We start from the raw sequence: 23,656 nt of genomic DNA on the forward strand, positions 1-23,656 counted from the left end.
GGCTTGGTTTCTCAAAGGATTACCATCTAGCTAAAAATCAAGCGGGCAGAGAAGATTTTACCTTTTTAAGGCCATTCAGGTTAAGTTATTTCTACACACAGGATTGTAAGACATGTAGTACAAGTAAATTAACACCCATCAGGGCTGAAAAGGTGCCTCTTGTCTGCCTCCAATTTACTCGCCTTCTATTACTACTGAGCAGATGCTGAATATATTTCAACAACATTTACTTACTGGTTGCATTTAGGTATGTAGTCAAGTAATTTTTTTTTTATTTTTTTTTTTTAAATTTTTTTTTCAACGTTTTTATTTATTTATGGGACAGAGAGAGACAGAGCATGAACGGGGGAGGAGCAGAGACAGAGGGAGACACAGAATCGGAAACAGGCTCCAGGCTCCGAGCCATCAGCCCAGAGCCCGACGCGGGGCTCGAACTCACGGACCGCGAGATCGTGACCTGGCTGAAGTCGGACGCTTAACCGACTGCGCCACCCAGGCGCCCCAAGTAATTTTTTTTTTAAATGGTTATTTATTTTTGAGAGAGACAGAATGCAAGCAGGGGAGGGGCAGAGAGAGAGGGAGAAACAAGAATCTGAAGCAGGCTCCAGGCTCTGAACTGTCAGCACAGAGCCTCCTGACGCGAGGCTCAAAACCATGAACCTAGAAATCATGACTTTAGCCAAAGCCGGATGGCTCAACTGACTGACCCACGCAGGCCCCCCGTGTAGTCATGTAATTTTGTCTCAAGTATCAAATGGACCCTTCCCCTTCTTTCCCCACAGTTCAGCAGGAAGCAGGGTTACAACTTCGCGGAGTCTCACTGTCATTTTGGGAACACTGGGAAGGAAGAACCACATGCTGAATACCTCAGAATTCCTACTGTACATGCCCAGAACGTATCCTTGGTCTTTAAGAAGGTTAGTTTGCTCCCAATTTCCCTGTGTAGCCATTGCTGTTAATGCACTGGAAATATCCTAAAATCCTCAAAGGAAATTCTGGTATTAGAGAGATAAAAGCTTGGGGCGCCTGGGTAGCTCAGTCAGTTAATCATCCAACTTTGGTTCAGGTCATGATCTCCCGGTCATGAGTTCAAGACTTGCATTGGGCTCTGTGTGGACAGCTCAGACAGAGCCTGGAGGCTGCTTTGGATTCTGTGTCTCCCTCTGTCTCTGACCCTCCCCTGCTCATGGTCTGTCTCTCTCTCAAAAATAAATAAACATTAAAAAATAATAATAATTAAAAAAAAGAGAGAGAGAAATAAAAGACTTTTACCACACCTCAGCTTACCCAGGATTGGCCACTCCTTGGATGACATCTATTTCTTTCAGGAGAAACCATAACCTCAACAAAGGTATGCGATTTGGCCATATGTCCTTTAAAATGAAATCGACCAAGAATCAATCACCAAGCAAGGGTCAGACTCCATTATATCAGCACAGTGTACGGACCATTAGTTATCCAGTGTATATCAGACTGCAGATCTTGGCTGTTTGTTTTTCAATCTCACCACATCTAGGATTCCAAAACTCCTGGGGTTCAACCTTACAGCATAGTCTACTATTTAAAAGCTTAAAAGAGTGTGGAGAATGGATGCCAAATTTTAGTAGTGGTTTCGTCTGGCTAGTGGATTACAGGTAGCTTTTCTTTCTTTTTTTTTTTTTTTCACATCTCTATTTTATGATATTTCTACAAGCCATTTTGGGTGTAATAAAAATGTGAAAAGAAAGTATCAAGAAGAAAAATATTCTCTTGGCTTTGTATAGGATCTTGCCTTAGTCTGGAGAGAGTTGATGCTACAAAGGGGGAATGGCTAGTTAATAGTAGGAAAAGAATGGGGACCCGAACTAGGACAGTAGAGGTGAGAAGATATTCAAGAGGCAGAACTGACAGGAGTAGGTGACAGCGTACAAAAATGGGAGCGAATGTTTAAAGATGACCCTCAGGTTTCTGGCTTAAGAGAGTTAGTGAATGGTGCTACCCAGGTAGGAGAGGCAACAAGTTACCGTGTGACAGGAAAGATGGGGCATTCGGTTGCAGACCTGTGGAGTCGCTGAGGTAGCTAGGGGACCGTCAAGCAGAGATTACTAGCAACAAGTTGGATTTGGAGCCCAGGAGAAATGCTGAAGAGAGGGTCAGGCTATGAAGTTGTTGCTGAGGTGAGAGCAAAAGTCACTGTTGTAGATGAGATAGTTGGAGAGAATGTGCAGAGAACAAAAGGCGTGAACAGAAGACGAAGAGCCCGAGGAAAAGTTTTCCAAGAAGGAAAGAGCAACCCAGAAGAATGGGGCCACAGAAATGAGGGGGATGATGGCAGTCCCTCTCTGCGACCACACACTCCCTGTGGGCCAGCTGCTGCGTTTCACCCCATTTGGCAACCCGGCAACCCTACATGGACGACATGACCATGCTCCTTTAGAAAGAACTTGTGGGGTAACAGGGTGGGTTAAGTGGGTTAAGCGTCGGACTTTGGCTCAGGTCACGATCTCATGGTTCGTGAGCTCAAGCCCTTGCTGACAGCTCAGAGCCTGGAGCCTGCTTTGGATTCTGTGTCTCTCTCTCTCTCTCTCTCTCTCTGCCCCTCGCCCACTTGTGCACCCACGTGCTCTCTCTCCCTCTCAAAAATAAATAAATCAAAAAAAAAAAAAAACAACATTAAAAAAAAGAAGGCAACTTGTTACACCCAGAAGATAAGAAGTTTCCCCAGAGTCACGCAAGCCATAAAGGCAGAAGCCAAGGGCACCTGGGTGGCTCACTCGGTTAAGCGTTCAACTTGGGCTCAGGTCATGATCTTACAATTCACAAGTTCAAGCCCCACATCAGGCTCTGGCTAGCTCAGAGCCTGGAGCCTGTTTCTGATTCTGTGTTTCCCTCTCTCTCTCTGCATTCCCCCCCCCCAACTTGTGCTCTCTCTCTCTCTCTCAAAAATAAAAACATTTAAAATTTTTTTAAATAATAATAATAATAATAATAGACAGAATCCAAACTTGGGCTTTCTGACTTTGAAGTCTTTCCTCAGTGTCGTGCTGCTTTATTAGAATGTGTGGTAAATCAATCACTCAGGCGGCTTCTACCAAGATGGAATCTAGAATCTAGAATCACAGTTCTTCAACGATAGGAGGGATGGCTAGTCGGGTTTTCCTGGTACAGCTGCATCAACTACCCCGGGAGCCCCCTCTTTGATATCCGGCAGTTTTCAGTAGCTCTGAGACCAATGCCCTGTTGTCTCTTGGCACTCATACCCTACAAATTGTTAAGTGGGTTGAATATTACCCCTGCAAATAACTGAGGGAACTAGGCAACGGTACTGACATACGTGTTGAACACTCATGGGGCACGCCGCTGATTTCCTAAAAATATTTATCTTTTGAGGAAAATAGCTTTACTTTCTTATTTAAAAAGCAAGACTAGGGGCGCCTGGGTGGCGCAGTCGGTTAAGCGTCCGACTTCAGCCAGGTCACGATCTCGCGGTCCGTGAGTTCGAGCCCCGCGTCGGGCTCTGGGCTGATGGCTCGGAGCCTGGAGCCTGTTTCCGATTCTGTGTCTGCCCCTCCCCCGTTCATGCTCTGTCTCTCTCTGTCCCCAAAATAAATAAACATTGAAAAAAAAAAAAAAGAAAGAAAAAGGAGATTTAAAAAAAAAAGCAAGACTAATCGAAAGATGAAATTATAAACAATACTTTTAGAGATCAATAACAATCATTTAAACAGCCAAAGAAATATGTGAGATTTTGATGTATCAAGTAATTCCAGGATGTTCCACTTAAACAGAATAGAGTAAACATTTGCCAATGGATTAACAAGAGAGCACCCGTTAGAAATCATACAACTGTGGGACACAAAAAAGCCACGACATAGACTCATAGATATTTTATGGGTCACGGAAAAAAAATAATAAAATATTATGGTGGAAATAAAAAAGTTCAAGGGCACAGGTGACCATACCTAGTTTCTTAGGCATTTACTAAATGCCTCTGTGACTGGCAGATTCAGATGCAAGAAAAAAACTCGGGGATAAAGAAGATGTGGTGTATATATACAATGGAGCATTACTCTGCAACCAAAAGAATGAAATCTTGCCATTTGTAACAACGTGGATGGAACCGAGGGTATTTTTTTTTTTAACGTTTATTTACTTTTGAGAGAGGGAGAGAGACAGAGTGCAAGCAGGAGAGGGGCAGTGAGAGAGGGGGACACAGATCGGAAGCAGGTTGCAGGCTCTGAGCTGTCAGTACAGAGCCCGATGCGGGGCTCGAACCCACAAACCGTAAGATGATGACCCGAGCCCAAGTCGGATGCTTTAACCACCTGAGCCACCCAGGCGCTCTGGAACTAGAGGGTATTATGCTAAGCAAAATTAGTCACAGAAAGACAAATATCATATGACTTCACTCATATGTGGAATGTAAGATACAAAACGGATGAACATAAGGGAAGGGAAGCAGAAATAATACAAAAACAGGGAGGGGGACAAAACATAAGAGGCTCTTAAATATAGAGAACACACTGAGGGTTGCTGGGTGGGGGGGATGGGTTTAATGGGTAAGGGGCATTAAGGAAGACACTTGTCGGGATGAGCACTGGCTGTTATACATAGGGGATGAATCACTGGAATCTACTCCTGAAATCATTGTTGCACTCAATGTTAACTTGGGTGTAAATTAAAAAATTTAAAAAAAATTTAAAAAAAAAGAAAAAAATCCGGAAGCTCTACTTCTCTTAAGAGACAGTAAATTTCTTTTTTTTTTTTTTAATTTTTTTTTCAACGTTTATTTATTTTTGGGACAGAGAGAGACAGAGCATGAACGGGGGAGGGGCAGAGAGAGAGGGAGACACAGAATCGGAAACAGGCTCCAGGCTCTGAGCCATCAGCCCAGAGCCCGACGCGGGGCTCAAACTCACGGACCGCGAGATCGTGACCTGGCTGAAGTCGGACGCTCAACCGACTGCGCCACCCAGGCGCCCCAAGGGACAGTAAATTTCAACATGCAATACAATTGCACAAAAGTACAATAGCTGAATCCAACCTACTTAATTATTTTGCCCCCTCCAACAGGATCACCATACCAGTCTTTCTTTCTTGGGTACTCAGTGAGATTGATCTGGGTACTCCAGATTTAGAATTATGAAAAGATTTCACTGACTTCACCAACACTACAGTGAAGCGAGTGAAGGATTGATCGGGAATCCCCATTTCCTGGCTCGCTTAGTCCCTTCCTGTAACTGCACATCACAGTTCTTTAAAGAAGTGAAACGATTAGCCCGGGAACGGGGACCCCAAACAAACGTAAGTATATGTTGTGGCTAATGAAGATGTACAAGATCCAGAACAGATCCTCACCCCAGTGATATAGGAATACCAAGGAAACTCGGTTCCTACTCTTGATATAGTGTTCTTGCTTTTTTTCAAGATTGTGTGTGTGTGTATGTGTGTGTGTGTGTGTTATAGTGTTTAATATTAAAAAGAGTCGAAAGAAAGTATTAAGTAAAAATAAAAAAGCCAACTCGAAACAAATGAGTTCAGAGATGGAAGAATAAGGGATTGTAGAGAGTACTTTTGTCAAACAGTCATGGGAGAGCAAAAGGGCACGTATATGCCAGGGATAGAAACATATTTAGCTGCCATGAGTTTCTTTTTTTTTTTTTTTTTTTTAAATTTTTTTTTTTTTTTCAACGTTTATTTATTTTTGGGACAGAGAGAGACAGAGCATGAACGGGGGAGGGGCAGAGAGAGAGGGAGACACAGAATCAGAAACAGGCTCCAGGCTCTGAGCCATCAGCCCAGAGCCCGACGCGGGGCTCGAACTCACGGACCGCGAGATCGTGACCTGGCTGAAGTCGGACGCTTAACCGACTGCGCCACCCAGGCGCCCCCATGAGTTTCTAATAAAATATGGAGAGATACTTGGTAGAATCTGACAGATCAGATCGGATTAGATTAGATATATACATGTTTTTGTTTGTGTTTTGAACTTGGTTTTTTCTTTTTTTTTTTTTTCAATATATGAAGTTTATTGTCAAATTGGTTTCCATACAACACCCAGTGCTCATCCCAAAAGAACTTGGTTTTTTCTTAAGTTCATTTCTTTATTTTCAAGAGAGAGAGAGAGCCAGCAGGGAGGTGGCCGTCAGCATGGAGCCTGACGCGGAGCCTGGTCCCACGAACCACGAGATCACGACCTGAGACAAAACCAAGAGTCGGACACTTAACCAACTGAGCCATCCAGGTGCCCTGTGTTTTGAAATTTAAGGTAAAAATTAAAAATGGCCTGGGGCGGGGGAAAGAGGCGCCTGGGTGGCTCAGTCAGTTAAGTGTTCAACTTCGGCTCAGGTCATGATCTCAAGGTTTGTGAGTTCGAGCCCCGCGTCGGGCTCTGTGCGGACAGCTCAGAGCCTGGAGCCTGCTTCGGATTCTGCGTCTCCCTCTCTCTCTGCCCCTCCCCAGCTTTGACTCTCTCTCTCTCTCTCTCTTTCTCAAAAATAAATAAACACTAAAAAAAAATTTTTTTTAAAGATGCATTCTTAAGGGAAGACATCACCACAGGGTTTTTTGGAATGCAAGGGATAGTGTGGACTGGTTCACGCTGTATCAGTTCTGAACAGAACAGGACAACGAACGTTGCACTTCTAGAATTCTGGAACATTCTTTCTGACTCTAAGATCTCTCCTCTGTGGTGGTGTTCTTGGCTGGCTCTACTCACGCCACAAGAGAATTTGTTAATTCGAAGAAGCTCTTGCCATCCCTGGTGCAGCTGGAAGAACCCCAGCTCCTTGCTCCTGCCAGTTGTGCTGAGTCATGGTACCCCCACCTTGACCTCCAACCTCTGAACTCCCGTGTGAAGCTACCTAGATTGAAGGCTTCTGGCTTCTGTTGGCTCTCTACTTGTATTATTTTTTTAATAGCCTTTATTTTTTACAGCAGTTTCAGGCTCACACAAAAATTGAGCAGAAACTCCAGAGATTTTCCTTCTCCATCCATGCATACCCTCCCCCACTACGGGCATCCTACCCCAGGGTGTTATATGTGTTACAACAAATGAACCTACACTGACACATCATCATCTCCCAAAGTCCATCGTTTGCAATAGTGTTCATTCTTGGTGTTATACGTTCTACGGATCTTGACAAATATATAATGACTCGGGCCCACTGCGCTAGCATTATACAAAATAGTTTCTTTCGCTGCCTGAATTTTGATTAATTCTTAGGTTAGAAAAGCTACGAATCAAATTTAATTAATTGAAGAGACACTTGAATGATAAAAACAAATTGCTTAGGTCACTGCCACACGGAACAGAGATGGTTAAACGATATATAAAAAAAAAAAATGTCTGTTTGCTTAACTCACTACCAAATTATTCTTTGTAGGTAACATAATTGTATAAGGGGGAGGGGGTTACAAGGTCTTAACTAAAGTTCAGCTGCTAGCCAATTGGTCCGTGTAAAGCTGACCACAGACTGTATAGAATGAAAAAAAAAAAAAAAAAAAGAACAAACCACGGGTGAAAATCAGAAGTACAAATCAGAGTTTAGTGTCTTCTAAGGTCATGGTCTCCCCAAAATACATCACTCAGAGGACCCATGGGAAACTTCACGGATCAGTAGACACTTCACTGAAACCACACTTTCCCTGTTCAGCCTACACTTCACAACACATATCCACTTGTCTTCTCGTTACGGGTTAGAGGCCTTAAAGATGCTTTTGAGCTTTTCATTCACTGTTTCCTGATCCCTGAACCTGAGAATTTTCTCTGCTTCCCAGACGCCTTGCTTCTCTGAGGCTACTCCCTTCACCTGAGATGCCCGGATCCCCAGACATACAAACCTCAACTTCGTCTCCTGTAGCTGGGGTTAATAATATTTGCCTTCAAATGTGTGTGTTGAAGCCTTAAACGACACATGTCCCTATTTCCTAACAGAAGTCATTCATAAGCAGTGAATAGTTTTCTTATCTTCTGGACTTCTAAATTTACCTATAATTGTTGTTGACAAGTATTACAAATCTTAATGTGTATTTTCCCCCTACCGTTAGATTGTAAGTTTCCTGAGGTCAGGATCTGCTTTGCTCATCTTGGCGTCCCCTTAAAACAAAGCAAGTTTAGGGGTGCCTGGGTGGCTCAGTTAGTTAGGCATCTGACTCTTGGTTTCAGTTCAGGTCATGATCTTATGGTTTGTGAGATTGAGCCCCATGTCGGACTGCACACTCACAGCACAGGGCCTGCTTGGGATTCTCTCCGTCTCTCTCTCTCTCTCTCTCTCTCTCTCTCTCTGTCCCTCCCCCACTCACATGCACGTGCTCTCTCTCTTTCTCAAAATAAATAAACTTTTAAAAAATAGCAAGTTTAACCACAAAACAAATGTATAAACATGACATTTAGGGACTGTTAGAGTATCAATTCTATCTGTAGTACAGACAAGTGAACCAACTTCCCTAGGACAGAGAATGTGCTAATTACTTATTAACTTGACTCAAACCTAGTGTCTTGTTCATACTAAGAATAATTTCCTACAAGGTCCTGATAGTCCAAGTTCACAACACAGCACTAAATGCAATTACTGATCCAAGGATGATGAACCCCAGAAATCTCCAAGCTAATGGAAAATTAGGTTGTCAAATTCATGAACTGCTTTAAATTTCCTTTCTCTCCCTCACGAAGAGATGTGGCTGAAGTTCATTCGCAGCTACCAGTCTGTGAGGGGGTAGTGGTGTGCCGGAAAGAGGCTAAGGCTGTGAATCTGACAACCTAAATTCCAGTCCCATCCCTGTCCCATTATTTGTTTTATCACTGGGTAGAAACAACGATCTCCCTTAAAACCACGGTGTTCTCATTTCCAACGTGGGAATAACAATTTGCACTTCAAAGATTACGATGAGAATTAAATGAGAGCGCACACATGAATGTGCTTTTTAAAAATCCCAAGAGGGGCGCCTGGGTGGCGCAGTCGGTTAAGCGTCCGACTTCAGCCAGGTCACGATCTCGCGGTCCGGGAGTTCGAGCCCCGCGTCGGGTTCTGGGCTGATGGCTCAGAGCCTGGAGCCTGTTTCCGATTCTGTGTCTCCCTCTCTCTCTGCCCCTCCCCCGTTCATGCTCTGTCTCTCTCTGTCCCAAAAATAAATAAACGTTGAAAAAAAAATTTAAAAAAAAAAAAAAAATAAAAAAAAAAAAAAAAATAAAAATCCCAAGATACCGTTACTATGTATCTAACATGGGATCATAATCCTCATCCAGATGAGTGTATTGTTCTTTATTTTTTTTAATTGTTTAAGTTTATTTATTTAGTTTGAGAGAGCATATGAGCTTGAGCCACAGAGGGATAGAGAGAGGGAAAGAAAAAATCCCAAGCAAGCTCCATGTTGTTAGAGTGGAGACTGATGTGGGGCGTGAACTCATGAACGAGGAGATCATGACCTGAGTGGAAATCAAAAGTCAGTTGCTTAATGGACTGAGCCACCCAGGTGCCCCTGTTGTTCTTTCTTTAAATATTCCTTTCAATAAAATAACATGATGTCTGGGACTTGCTTTAGAACAGAGATGGGGCAGAAGGTACAGGATAAGAGGGGAAGCAGGCTGGCCACATGTTAATGATTGCCAATGCTGGGGGATAGATACATGAGTGTCCTAAAAGATCCCATCGCAAAAAAATGGAACTAGGCAATGGCACACCGATTAAGAATGAACTTTAATGTAATTTGAGAAACAAACCTTAGCTTCTGGAGTGCTGCAGAAGATCATTTTAGAAAGTCAGAGAAGCTTTTCAAAACCTGATGAAATGTACATACAAAAAAACATTGTGCAGCCTTCTTTTAGAGGGATCTCCAGAATCCTGCAGTTCAGCCAAAGATGCCCGTTGGACTCTGGTCCCTAAATTGCCACGGATTCCGGTCAAGGTCCCTGTTTTGATAAGCCAATCTTTTTATTTTAGAGTAAAACACTGCAGTTCTGGGAGACCTTTGGTCCAATGCCCGCATATGAGCCCAGGGACCCTGATATTCACCAGACAGTTCTTTCCCGTCTCTCTTAGGGAGAGAAAAAAATGGAATTAACAGGCTATGACTGCTATTGAGCAACTTACCACAAGGCTCTGCAACCTGTTTCCCAAAAGACAAATATTGCAGCAAGGGAAGAATATCTTATGTTTGCAAAATACCTATAAGAATTTTCTCTCATTCTAAAATGTGTTCGCCCTTGCCAGTTAGGGTAGTTTGTAGAGACAATCTGCCCCGTGGACATGCCTCCAATGGGGAGAGAGCCAGGCTAAATGTTTTCTCAATGACATTTTTTATCTACAGGAGGTGGTAAGGGCAGAGCACTGTTGCCCTTTGGAATAGAAACGCACTCAGGGTCATAGACCCCAGCTGGTATTGCAGGCAAATTCCTTTGTATCCGCTTTCGCCCAAGTAAGTAAGAGTGGAGGATTGTCCCAAGACTTTATGAGGAAATATCTCATTTATAAATGCTCAAAACCAATGAGAGTAATATCTAGATATTGCTTAACACGGTTTGGGGCAGAAAACCAAGGGGATAGTAGAAAAACCTTTTGACTAATCATCGACTTTTGGTGCCCTGAAAGCTCTACTCATTACTCACCCTAGAGAATTGAAAGTATGCTCTTGGCAAGGTCTAAAGCAAATATGTTTAGAGGTCGGATTACTCTGCCAAAGCATACACATAATCGATGCATGCATTGATCTTCATCCCACATTGTGTGCTTCTTGAATTGTGTTAATGCAAGTGAAATGAAACCAGAAGCCAAAAATACCATGACTTGCCAAATACCGTGGAGTTTCATTATACTCAAATTAATTTATGTGGCTGTATCCAGGGAATTTAACTAGAAGCCTTTGGTATGGGGCACAAATGGGAAGAGAAGGACACAAGAGCAAATGGGTGGCAAGGAGAAGAGGAAGGGGGAGAAGGATGAGGAGAAAGAGAACGATTTAAGTAGCACAAGTGATCACTCCCAGTGGCTGCATGAGTGTGTGCCCGAGGTGAAATGGCACCTAAGGAGCAAGAACTTGACCCATCTGAGGCAATACTCCTGACCGCCAGGACATCCAGGGATTCACAAATAGCTCATTGAAGAACTTAGTTTTCCAAAGGTAACTTTCACGAAGTGTCACCGTCAGAACATGCAAAACACTTCGCTGTTTAAATTCAACTTGGGCAATATTTTACACTACTTTCTAAATGGTACCACTCAATGCCAAAATTGTACGCCTATTTTTAAATTATCAGGAAGTATTTTGCCACCAGATGATAGATAATCAACAAATTTAAAATACCCTTTGACTGTGAATGCCATATTTAAAAGGCAACTTCTCTGGGAGCCTGGGTGGCTCAGTCGCTTAAGCGTCCGACTCTTAATTTCAGCTTAGGTCATGATGTCGCAGTTCATGAGTTTGAGCCTTGCATCAGGCTCTGTGCTGAGCATGTGGAACCTGCTTGGGATTCTCTCTCTCTCTTTCCCCTCTCCCTGACGCTACTCTGCTTGCTCACTCTCTCAAACAAATAAACTTGAAAAAAATAATAAAAGACAACTTCGGAAATTACCATCGTACAGACCTATGCAAATTTTGGAATACCAGTCAAGAAACAAACTCCTTTGGTGTGAGAAACACACTCATAGTTCCCAAATAAAAGCATGCATGGACATCTTCATTGGGCCTTTGGTTTTTCTTGAATTATTATGGGAGAGGAGGGAGACAGAAAGTTGATCATAAGGTCCATTTTCTCTCTATCCTGAGTAACATGTTTTAATTATATTTTAATTGAAAACAACAATGACGCTTTGAGGAACCAGTGGCCCATCTAGTATATCTAGTATATTGTCCAGATTGGACAATCAGAGTGCATCCTTTTTAACATTCCCTTCTTCTATATGTCAAAAAGTAATAATCATGCAATAATCAGTAATAAGCATTATTTTCTTGATTTGTTCTTTACTTTTCAAATAAATAACTTACGATGAAATATTTTTAATTTCAAATTTAAAAAGACGTCATTCAGGGGCGCCTGGGTGACTCAGTCGGTTGAGCATCCGACTTCGGCTCAGGTCATGATCTCTCGGTCTGTGGGTTCAAGCCCCGCGTCGGGCTCTGTGCGGACAGCTCAGAGCCTGGAGCCTGCTTCGGATTCTGTGTCTCCCTCTCTCTCTGCCCTTCCCCTCCTCATGCTCTGTCTCTCTCTCTCTGTGTCAAAAATAAATAAACATTAAAAAAAAAAGTTGTCATTCAAATTCAATAAAGTGTTTCATGTGTGAACTAAAACACACACTTACTCAAAATATTTCACCTCGTCACTTCATGCTCTTTTCCACGATTTTAAAATCTTAATGCGAGTAGGAACACTACAGGCTCACAGAGAATGACAGATCTGAAGGATCTGATTGTGAGGAGAGCTCATTTCTTGTCCTCACAATGCCTGTGCTATCGTCGTGGATTTCAAGCATACCGTTAAATGAGGAATGTGGAACGTCACAGGGCTTGGAAAAGGCCTTTCAAGTTAGTTCCAGAGATGCTAAGCCTCCATGAATTTATTCTCTGAATGAAAACCCATGGAGAGCCCGCTGAATAACCGGACGCTCTCCAAATTAACTTCCAGCTACGATACAGTGTTGATTGAAGGATACGAAACGAAAAATGTGTTCATTTGAAGCTCGCGCACAACAGACTCAACAGGAACCACAGCAATTGCTCAAAACTGATTTGGGGGGAGAGGCACATTTTATTACTAATATTGCTTACAAGTGCCAGCACACGATGAGTTTTTTTAAAAGAATCACATCGATTCTTCGTCACTTTGATGATTGTTTTTGAATTCTCTACATCAGGGTACCCCTTTATTGCCTGCATCCAGAGCTGACCACCCTCACCTTTTCTCCCTTGGGATATCACTTTGAAGATTACTCTGTATCTAAAAAACTTAACTTCTTTCACAACAACTTAACGGCTTTTCACAATTTTATGGTAATTCATAAGGTGAATACGAGGTACTAATGCCTGCTTGATCTTTTTTTTTTTTTTTTTTTTTTTTGAGAGAGAGAGAGAGAAAGAGCGAGCCTGAGCAGGGGAGGGGCAGAGAGAGGGAGAGAGAATCCCAAGCAGAATTCACACTGCCAGTGCAGAGCCTGTTGTGGGGCTCGAACCCACGAACTGCGAGATCATGACCTGAGACAAAATCAAGAGTCAGATGCCTAACCAACCGGGCCACCCGGGTACCCCACCTGCTTGCTCTTTGTTATAAATAAGTAACCCCGAGGAAATGTTTCAGGCAGGCCTCCTTACACCCCACTGTACATTTTTCAGTACTGTTCATCCAACCTGGCCTAATAATCCCCCTGTCTCAGGCTACTTCTGTTCTCCTATTGGACATATTAGGGACACCAATGTGCTCAGACACATACGACATCATTCCCACCATAAAGGAGCTGGATGTGTCGTGAGGTGATCCTTGCCATCTTCTAAGACAATCGGGATTGGAGGCGATAGGTAAGGACCAGGAGAAAGATGGATTGTTTTTCCTCCTGTGGACCCACGACCTTGAAAAGGCGTTGGAGAGGACCACAAAGGACACTGTTCCCCTCATTCTGACTATGAGATACTTAGGGAAAGAGGAGATAAATAGCCCCGACTAGAGAGGGTCTCAGTGGAGTCAAGAAAGTGAAGAAAACAGTACAAGACAGTTGGAGGCAGACGGGGATGTGCTCGTGGCTCACGGAACAGGAGCTCTGGAGAGCGCCGGAAGGGCTGGCAGGCTTGTGGAAGGGCAGTTGGATGAGGGAAGATGTTTGGGGCAGTGAGGGATGAGACAAGGTTAGTGATAGAGATGAGGGAATATAGGAACTGCACCCCAGGCCAAGGCCAATGGGAACAGGCTATAAAGCCCTGGGTAAATCCCCAACAGAGGGCACCTGCAAAGAGACTCCTTGGGCCCACCTAGAAGAAAGCCTCAGTGATGCCCTGTTTGGCAGTTTCCTTTTTCAGGGCTGATGGGTGTAGGCAGCCCCAGAGAAGGGCAGGTCTGGAAGCCTAGAAGCAAGAATGAGCCAACAGGAGCCCTAAGACCCTTCACTTGCTTTGGAATTCTGGGACATGGGCTAAGCATACAAGTTCTACTTCCCTTACCCTCTTGAAGCCCGTTGAAATAGTATCTTCTGTGAGGTGCCTGGAAATCTTTCAATTCAACAAGTCTCTCCAAGCGGTTTTTACCACTAGGGAAATTAGGAAACACTGCCTGGAGACAATAACACATCCACCGGTGTGCAGGGCACCATTCTAAGAGCTTCCACGTTTGCTCATTGACTCCTAACCACAACGGCCTACAGTGTGGTCTTCTTTTCACAGACTACCTGCCCCTCTTCACCAATCCGTGGTGGGTGGCTATTCCCACTTGAATCTCAGGGCAATCTCATTTCACGTATCCACCCTCTCTCAGGGAAGATTCTGAATTCTCCAACGCCTGCCTTGAGATGAAGCACCCGTTTGCAGATCTCTTTCTTTCGCAAAGCACATCGTTAGGTTCGTTGCCTTACAGAGGGGCTCCAGACGTATTGTTGTTTCTAAGAAATCAGAGCCATTCCGCTTTTTGTCCCAGTGCCCTGGGCAGCATCAGCGCCTACCTTGATCTTGAAGATGTGGAGACAGAAGTTGGCAGTAAACCGGCTTTGAAAGCAGAGACCTTTTGAGTAGCTCTGGCTGAGAGTCAGAGTCCCGCAGAAATTGAACCAGGAAAAGGAAGAGGAAAACAGAAAGCTCATCTGGTTTGGCTGGCCCACCTGGCACCGGATGCTAGCCAGGGAAGAGAATTTCGGGGCAGAAGACAAAGGTAATAGATATATCCCGTCTCCTGTCACACCCTTCTCCCACACACTTACCCACTCTGAGCAGCTTCCCAGAGACTAATAGTTTCCAGTTTACTAAAAGCCTATACTCATCTTTCCCTTTCTAATTCCTTTTACACTTGCCTGTATGTCACAATCTTCACATTTTAGGCTTCTCTGGTCTCCGATTAGTCCACAGCACAAAAGCTAACACTTCCATTCATCTCAAACCTTGAGACGATTACCGCAAATGGGAACGCCAACCATTTTTCTCATCAACAATTATTCCAACTCCTTCAGCATGAAGATGCCTTTTTTTTTTTTTTTTTTTTTTTTTTTTTGCTCTGTAATTCAGACTCTCTTTCTTGAAACTCAAAACATGCATGAAGCACCTACCACTATTCTTCACGGTTTTCCTTTTTCTTCCTTTAAAAAAAAAAAAAATCCATTCAGGTTTTTGTTTGTTTGTGTGATCCTAACAAACTGGAAGGGGGCGGGTGGGGGGGAGACATCCATACCTCTATTTTTTTTTTTCTTCAGATAAAACTGAAAAAACAGACAGATGATGAGGTTAGTAATTTGCCTGAAATCGTGCGGCTGGTAAGAGAAAGAAGCAGGATCGGAGCTACGTCTGACTTCAGACTCTGTGCTCTCTCCACCATATTGGGACACTCAGCGTGCAAGCTGTTATGTTCATTGCTCTGCATGTTTACCTGTTATCTCCTCAAATAGATGAAAAACATGTTCGCAGAAAACACGGAGTGCTTCCTTGTACTGGCGCTGTGCTGGGCACTCGGTTGGAACGACATAAAATGAAGCGATTGCTTCTCTCATTGGTCAAGCCAACCTCTCTAAATCGGCTGCTGAAAGCTTCAAATCAAAAAGCTCCTGAACCAAAGTGACTCTTCAGAATTTATACCAGAGTCGCAAACCGTTTGGTGACATCGCCTGAATGTTGGACTACTGCTTAGACCATCTCAACATCCCTCGTTGTTGGGGATCCCACACCCCGTGCGACCTCCTTGCGTGACACCTCTCCACTCTGTAGTCACTTGACTTCAGCGATCTAGGAGCTGTGTTCTTACCAACAATTATCTTGGATCATTCAACAGGGGAGAAGCTTTACCTTGCTCCCTCCATTGAAAACCGCTCACCTGGAACTGTAAAAATTCTGTCAGGACGTCATTTGTAAATATTTAAGGGTCTGTGTGGTTCTGTTTTCTGGTTTGCATGCCCAGTAATAACAGTTCTGTCCAGAAACTTAACTATCGAGTGGATGAGATGGCATGATTTGTAGATCTTTTTCCGGAACTTCTGACTGAGAAACAAATAGAGAGTAAAGATCATCTTTCATCTAAGAAAGGAAGGTCTGGGTGTTAGGGGGAGTTTAAATTCTGTTTGCTTAGGGTGCCTGGGTGGCTCAGTTGGTTAATGTCTGACTCTTGATTTCTGCTCAGGTCATGAGGTCATGACCTCATGGCTCATAAGTTTGAGCCTCGCATTGGGCCCTTCACTAACAGCACAGAGCCTGCTTGGGATTCTCTGTCTCCTCTCTCTATGCCCCTCCCTTGCTCATTCTCTCTCTCTCTCTTTCTTCCTCTTTCTCAAAAATAGACTTTAAAAATTAATTAATTAATTAATTCTCTGTTTGCCCAACCACTAGTTTCTAGACCTTCAACCTGAGTCTACCAACTTCTCTCCATTGCCCTTGACCCCTCCCCAATTTACTCTGTCATCCTTTCTGGCCTTGACTATTGCAATAACCCCTCAACTCTTGATTACTGCAGTTTTTTTCTCTAGTCAACACAGAGAGATTTTTAGACAGTAAATCAAATATTTTGTTTGTTGGTTTGTTTACGCGCCTGTTTAAAATCCTTCCATTTCTTTCCAGTTTCTGTAGAACAAAGTCCAAACTCCTCACCATCGCCTACAAGACACTCCGAGGCCTGGCCCCTGCCCCTGTCTCCAACCTCATCTAGGACGTCAGTACATAAATGTCTGTTGAGTCAATGAATGCGTGACACTTTTTCTTAAATTTCCCGACCTATGCCACCTGCACAAAAACCATAGTGCTAGAACATAACAAACTTATTGTCGTGTATTCACTCGGACAGAAACTACTTGGTAAATGTTACAGGTGAACATGTCTATTACCAGTTTCATCTCTGCCGTGTTCCTGAAAAGAAAGCTCAGAGCCAGTGGCCCACAGGTGGGGGTCACGGAGGCTTCTCGGGGTGCAGAGCAACCCGCGGGCCCCAGGCCCCTGGCCAAACCCACTCTCGCGCCCCAGCTCGGGAGGGCCTTCCTGCACCTGGAAGCAGCCCCGCGTCGCAGTGACGCCAGACGGGGTGTCGTGGTGGCTTCTTGGAGATGCGACCCAGCACTTTGAGGGGAGGAGCTTCATACTGGTGGCGGTGCAGGTACCAAAGCGCCCTCACCGAGCACTACCAGGGCCTGCAGGGGAAGCCCTTCCACCCAGCCCTCATCAGCTACATCATCAGCCACGTGAGCTCCAGCCCCATGATGGCCGTGGTCTGGAAAGGCCCCAGCGTGGCCTGCACCTCAAAGCCCTGGAAGGACACACCGATTCAGCTGAGGCTGTCCCATCACCAACAGGGAGGACTTCGGGGTCCGCATCAGCAGGAACGTCATCCACACCAGTGACTCCGTGGAGGGGGCCCAGAGGGAGAGCCAGCTATGGTTCCAGGGCTGTGAGCTGATGGACTGGAAAGCCACCAGAGAAGCAGCTAAGGCCACCAGAACAGTCAGGCTGCCCTCAGCCGCCTCAACAGCCACTCAGGATCAACTACCTCTGTCGTAAGAACCTGAGCCCACGCCCACGCTCTGCCCATCTGTCCCAGACCACCTCCCTGTCCCCCTTCCACCCCACCCCAGCCCAGAGGGGTTGAGCAACCAACTTGATTTATATGCCTTCTAGCATGCCGAGCCAGCAAGAGATTGGACCAAATCCTCTCTGTACCAAAGTGCCAGACAACCCTTGGGATGTCTCCGAAAGTGTGTAGCGTGACCTCCCTTCCCCCGGGGGGGAATGTTAAATGCAAAGGCGTCAGAGTTTGAAAGTGGAGCTAAAGCTTACTCTCTCACAAAAAGAAAAAGAAAGAAAAAGAGAAAGTTCAGCTTGACTCCAACCCTACCTTCGTAGGTATTTTGTGAGAGACTTTTACTTTTACCTTTTTGGTTGACAACTAATAAGACAAAATCTTACAATAATATCTATACTATGTTAGCCAAACAGTATATTCTATAGGGTCATCCTATTTGTACTAAGGGTCATCAGTGTTGCCGCGTATCTATTAGTTAAAATCAATCAAGTAGCAGTAGCTGTTCTGGTGATGACAGATTTGATTGTTAATTAATCACTATATCAACTGGAGGGTCTTTTTTTAAATGTCTTTATTTATTTTTGAGGGAGAGAGAGAGAGGGAGGGGCAGAGAGAATGGAGGACAAAATGGGTTCTGCGCTGACAGCAGTGAGCCCGATGTGGGGTTCGAACTCACAAACCCGTGAGATCATGACCTGAGGCTAAGTCGGATGCTTTACCAACGGAGCAACCCAGGTGCCCCTGGAGTGTCTTTAAAATTCATACAAAACATATTTTTTAAAGGCTTTCCTTTGGAATGTAAGTAAACAACCATTGTTGACCATTTGGGGAAGCTCACCACCCTTTTGTTCTAGTAACAACACCTAATGAACACAATAGCCAGGAATGAGTGAAATTTAAAGACTGAGAAGTGTCATACCGTATGATCTGTGACTAGTTAACAAACATCACTCAGTTAATGGATTTCACTTGGGTGATGGGCAGGTTTATTAATATGCTGATTCTATTCTGGGAATCCTTATTAGAAGACACTGCTTTCATCTTTAAGATGTCAAACGTGATTCCAATGGATGAATTATCATGATACAAAAATAGACTGCAGATAAAGCCCTCAATTTTACCACGAATGCCGAAATCCAGATTGTTACTTTTTAGAAAGGTAGGGCATTGCAAATAAAGACATAAAATTGGTTGGAAAACACGGGCTACTTTTCTAGATTATGATTTTCTTACCCATCACTTACTCAACAAATATTTATTTACATGGGGTCAGGCAGGCAAAGGAGCTATCAGGGTTCTAAGAGTAGACTCTTCAAATCATGCTTAAAGGCTCAAAGTGAGTATTTACTTAAATAGGCCAGGGATACAGTTTCATGACCCAGTAAGAGGTATGGTCCACGATATCTATCCTTCATCTCATCTTGCGTATTGGAGGAGCCCAAATCTCACGATAGCCTATTCAGCCGGAAAATCCACTTCCATGTATGCTATAAACCAACTAGGTTATCTCTCAAAGGCAAATAAAAAAAAAAAAAAATGTAGAGTCATATTTCCTAGAGATCTTTAATCTAAGTCCAAATGTTTAAATATTTTAACATAATTAGAAAGGATCATTTAGTTCCTTGCTTTCAAAATATGATCTTTTATATCTAGATCTGAATGACTCACATGTACAGAATCAGCAAACACGTGCAGAACACCAAGATAAATTTACATTAACAGGTTTTATTGTATTAACTGAAAGCCGTAAGAGCTTCACATGCTCTAATAAGCCCAGGGAATTCATAAGAGCTAACAATGCCAAGAACAAATTAAAAAGAAAGTTCAGATGTCAGACTTAGTTCAAAGAGATCTTTGGAAATGGTTTGTTTTCAAGTTGAAAATTTTCTGACTTGAAAATGAATCTTACCAGGGTGCCTGGATGGCTCAGTCGGTTAAGCGTCCAACTTCAGCTCAGGTCATGATCTCACGGTTTGTGAGTTTGAACCCCGCGTCGGGCTCTGTGCTGACAGCGGGGAGCCTGCAGCCTGCTTCGGATTCTGTGTCTCCCCCTATCTCTCTGCCCCTCCCCACTTGGACTCTGTCTCTCTCAAAAAAAAAAAAGAAAGAAAGAAAGAAAAAAAGAAAACAAGAAGAAACTGAAAAAATTTTAAAACAGAAAAGAAGTCTTACCATTATTTCAAGAGAATTTGTAAAAATAATAAGGAAAGGTCTAGAAAAAAAAAGCTAAAGCCTAATGCTAACTCTTTAAAAAAAAAATCAAATGAAGAAATAAAAAGGTGGAATATATTCTATACAGCATAAGAACCTGGGGCACAAATTAAGCATTCTTAAAAATTGAGGCATGGACCGCTCAAATAGGATACTCTCTGACATAGGGGTAAATTGCTTTGATATATTTGCTTTACCTCACAGGGTCACAACACAGCTTGGGCATAAAGGAGAAAACCATGTCAGCAAACTTTCATAACACTGCAATTTCTCTTCCTTCAAAATGCATTCTCTATTGTATGTCTAAGCTCACAGTTTAACATGCCTTTCACACAAATTGCTACGAAGAATTTTTTACTAAGAATTATTTCAAATCCAAAGGAAATAACCCCCACCATGCAAAAGCACTTTTTGTCACTGTTGTTATTCATTATTTTCTTAAAACTCACCAACCTACTTAAATTTTTCTCATGTTTTATCAAAAAACATGTGTAAAGTATATTTCATTTGACTATACACACACACACACACACACACACACACACAGTGTAATACATGTCCCCCCATTTCTAGATTTCAGATAACCTAGAAGCATCCAGAGACTTGGCCAGAAAACTTCTCTATAGCCCAATCCTTGCATATTACCAATCTAAAGAAACATTGTGAGATCTCATTCACTCTTAAGTGCTAAGGTCCATCTTGTATTAATTAGAAATGATTTAACTGCACACCTCCCAACCAAAGACCTGTATCCCAGAAATTTGAAGAATTCCACCACACTGAAATACGTTTGGACTTTATAAAGCATCTTTTTAAAAAATTGTTTTAATGTTTATTTATTTTTGAGAGAGACAGAGAGAGAGCATGAGAGGCAGAGGGGCAGAGAGAGAAGAAGACACAGAATCTGAAGCAGCCTCCAGGCTCTGAGCTGTCACCACAGAGCCAGATGTGGGGCTCGAACTCACAGAATGCAAGATCGTGACCTGAGCCGAAGTCAGCAGTTTAACCGACTGAGCCACCCAGGTGCCCCTGGACTTTATAAAGCATTTTAAAGCTTTTTAAAAATTCTAATCTCAACTTGGAAAATTCAAATCCCTTAAAAAAAAATTATTTACTGGGGCACCTGGGTGGCTCAGTCGGTCAAGTATCTGACTCTTGATTTGGGCTCAGGTCACAATCTCACCGTTCATGGGTTCAAGCCCCAGGTTGGGCTCTGTGTTGACAGTGCTTGAGATTCTCTTTCTCTCCCTCTCTCTCTGTCCCTCCCCACCCCCCTACCTCTCTCTCTGTCAAAGTAAATAAATACACTTTAAAAAAAAAAAAGATTATTTACTAATGGTCAATGGCCAATGGAACAATGGTCAATGGTATGCTTGTTAACAACAGTTCTGTAGAAGAGGAGGAGGAGAAGGAGCTGAAGAGGAGGAGGTGGGAGACAATGGCTCTAATTTGTAGCACTGCCGAATGGCATGGTGTAAATACCCCCACCATGGCTGATTTCCAGCTGTCACTGTGACATTGGCGAAAGCAGATGGATTAGATAGAATTGCAAATGGATGCTCAGCAGTACGCCATTACTTGGTATTTCCACTAGACACATGCAATCGACATGTATAAACTCAAGAGCACGTGTAAGAGTGAAATGAACTAAATTAGTTAAGAAGTAATGACTTGAGTATCATTTTTTTAAAGTTCATTTATTTATTTGAGAGAGAGAGAGAGAGAGAGAGAATCCCAAGCTGCCAGCACAGAGCCCGATACGGGGCTTGAACTCACGAACTGAAAGATCATGACCTGAACCGAAACCAAGAGTCGGACGCTTAACCGACTGATCTACCCCGCCGCCTCTCATTTTTGTTTTTAGTTCGATTTCTTTAAGTTCATATAATGAGATATTTTAATAATGGCTATTTAACCACCGCCTCACCAAATTCCTGAAAATTGAGCAGCCGGTGAGGGTGGATTCCAGCCCAACTGTGGGATCTCGGCTCTTTCCTTGGCTCTGTTTTATGTTCTTTTTTTCTAATCTCTTAAGCTGAATACTCTATGTCTTTTTATTTTCCTTTTTGGTTTATGAAGACCATTAAGGAATTTAATCATGAGAACAGTTTTGGCTGCATACCTGGAGATTTCTACACATTAATTTTCTCTCTTCACGTATTTCATCAATAGTCTGTTGTTTGTATCATGGACCAAATGCTACTTAGGAACATTTGTGGGTTTTGTTGTTGTTGTTGTTGTTGTTTTATCCATCAGGTTACATGTGTTTTCTTCAAACTTATTAATTCTGGCTTTACTGCAGGGTGACTTGAGAATGTGGCCAATATCATTTCTAAGGCATACTCTAGACACGCTGCGGTTTCCAGGGCACTGCAATAAAGCGGATGTCACAACAAAGTCAGTCAAATGAATTTTTTTGCTTTCCCAGCGCAGATAAAATTATGTTTACATTATACTGCAGCCTATTATGTATACAATAGCATTGTGTCTAAGAAAACAATGTGCATACCTTTATTTAAAAATACTTTATTGTTGGGACATCTGTGTGGCTCAGTCGGTTAAGTGTCCAACTCCTGGTTTTGGCTCAGGTCATGATCTCACGTTTCGTGAGCTCAGGCCCCCCATCAGGCTCTGCACTGACGGTGCAGAGCCTGCTTGAGATTCTCGCTCTCTCCCCGTCTCCGCCCCTACTCTTCTGGTGCTGTCTCTGTCTCTCTCGAAAACTATTGTTAAAAAATGTTGACCATCATCTGAGCTTTAAGAGTCATAATCTTTTTGCTGGTGGCTGCTGACCGATCAGGGTGGCGGTCGCCGAAGGCTGGGGTGGCTGTGGTGATTTCTTTTTTTTTAATTTTATTTTTGGGACAGAGAGAGACAGAGCATGAACGGGGGAGGGGCAGAGAGAGAGGGAGACACAGAATCAGAAACAGGCTCCAGTCTCCGAGCCATCAGCCCAGAGCCTGACGCGGGGCTCGAACTCACGGACCACAAGATCGTGACCTGGCTGAAGTCGGACGCTTAACCGACTGCGCCACCCAGGCGCCCCAATGTGGTGATTTCTTAAAAGCAGACAACGATGAGGTTTGCCACGTCAATAGACTCTTCCTTTCACAAGCGACTTCTCCGTAGGATGCGGTGCTGTTTGATAGCATTTGAACCACACTAGAGAACTTCTTTCAAAATTGGACTCAGTCCTCTCAAACACTGTCCCTGCTTTATTAACTAAGTTTATGTGATATTCCAAATCTTTTGTTATCGCTTCGACAACCTTCACAGCATCCTCACCGGGCGTAGGTCCCATCTCAGGAGATCACTTTCTTGGCTCATCCATAAGAAGCAGCTACTCATCCGTTAAAGTTTCGTCATGAGATTGCAGCAATTCAGTCCCATCTTCAGGCTCCGCTTCTAATTCTAGCTGTCCTGCTGTTTCTGCCCCATCTGCCGTCACTTCCTCCACTCAAGTCTTTGAGCCCCTCAACATCATCCCTGGGGGTTAGAACCAACTTCTTCCGAAGTCCTGTTTACCTCGATATTTTGACCTCTTCTCCTGAATCACGAACGTTCCTAATGGCATCCAGCATGGTCGGTCCTTTCCGGAAGGCTTTCAATTGATTTTGCCCAGATCTATCACAAGAATCATTATCTATGGCAGCTAGGGATTTATGAAGTGTATTTCTTAAATAATAAGCCTTGAAAGTTGAAATGACTACCTGATCCGCAGGCTGCGGAATAGATGTTGTGTCAGCAGGCATGAAAACAACATTCATCTCATTGTACGTGTCCATC

The 23,656-nt window shown here is 43.4% G+C and overlaps 1 pseudogene; it reads left to right on the forward strand.

The window, feature by feature from the left end:
• Positions 1–10,881: 10,881 nt before the first annotated feature.
• On the forward strand, positions 10,882–17,637 carry LOC112867962 (nucleoside diphosphate kinase D, mitochondrial-like; annotated as a pseudogene).
• Positions 17,638–23,656: the final 6,019 nt, after the last annotated feature.

Source organism: Puma concolor, chromosome B4, assembly GCF_028749965.1.
Source record: "Puma concolor isolate L17-30 chromosome B4, mPumCon1.1.hap2, whole genome shotgun sequence".
NCBI classification, from domain to species: domain Eukaryota; kingdom Metazoa; phylum Chordata; class Mammalia; order Carnivora; family Felidae; genus Puma; species Puma concolor.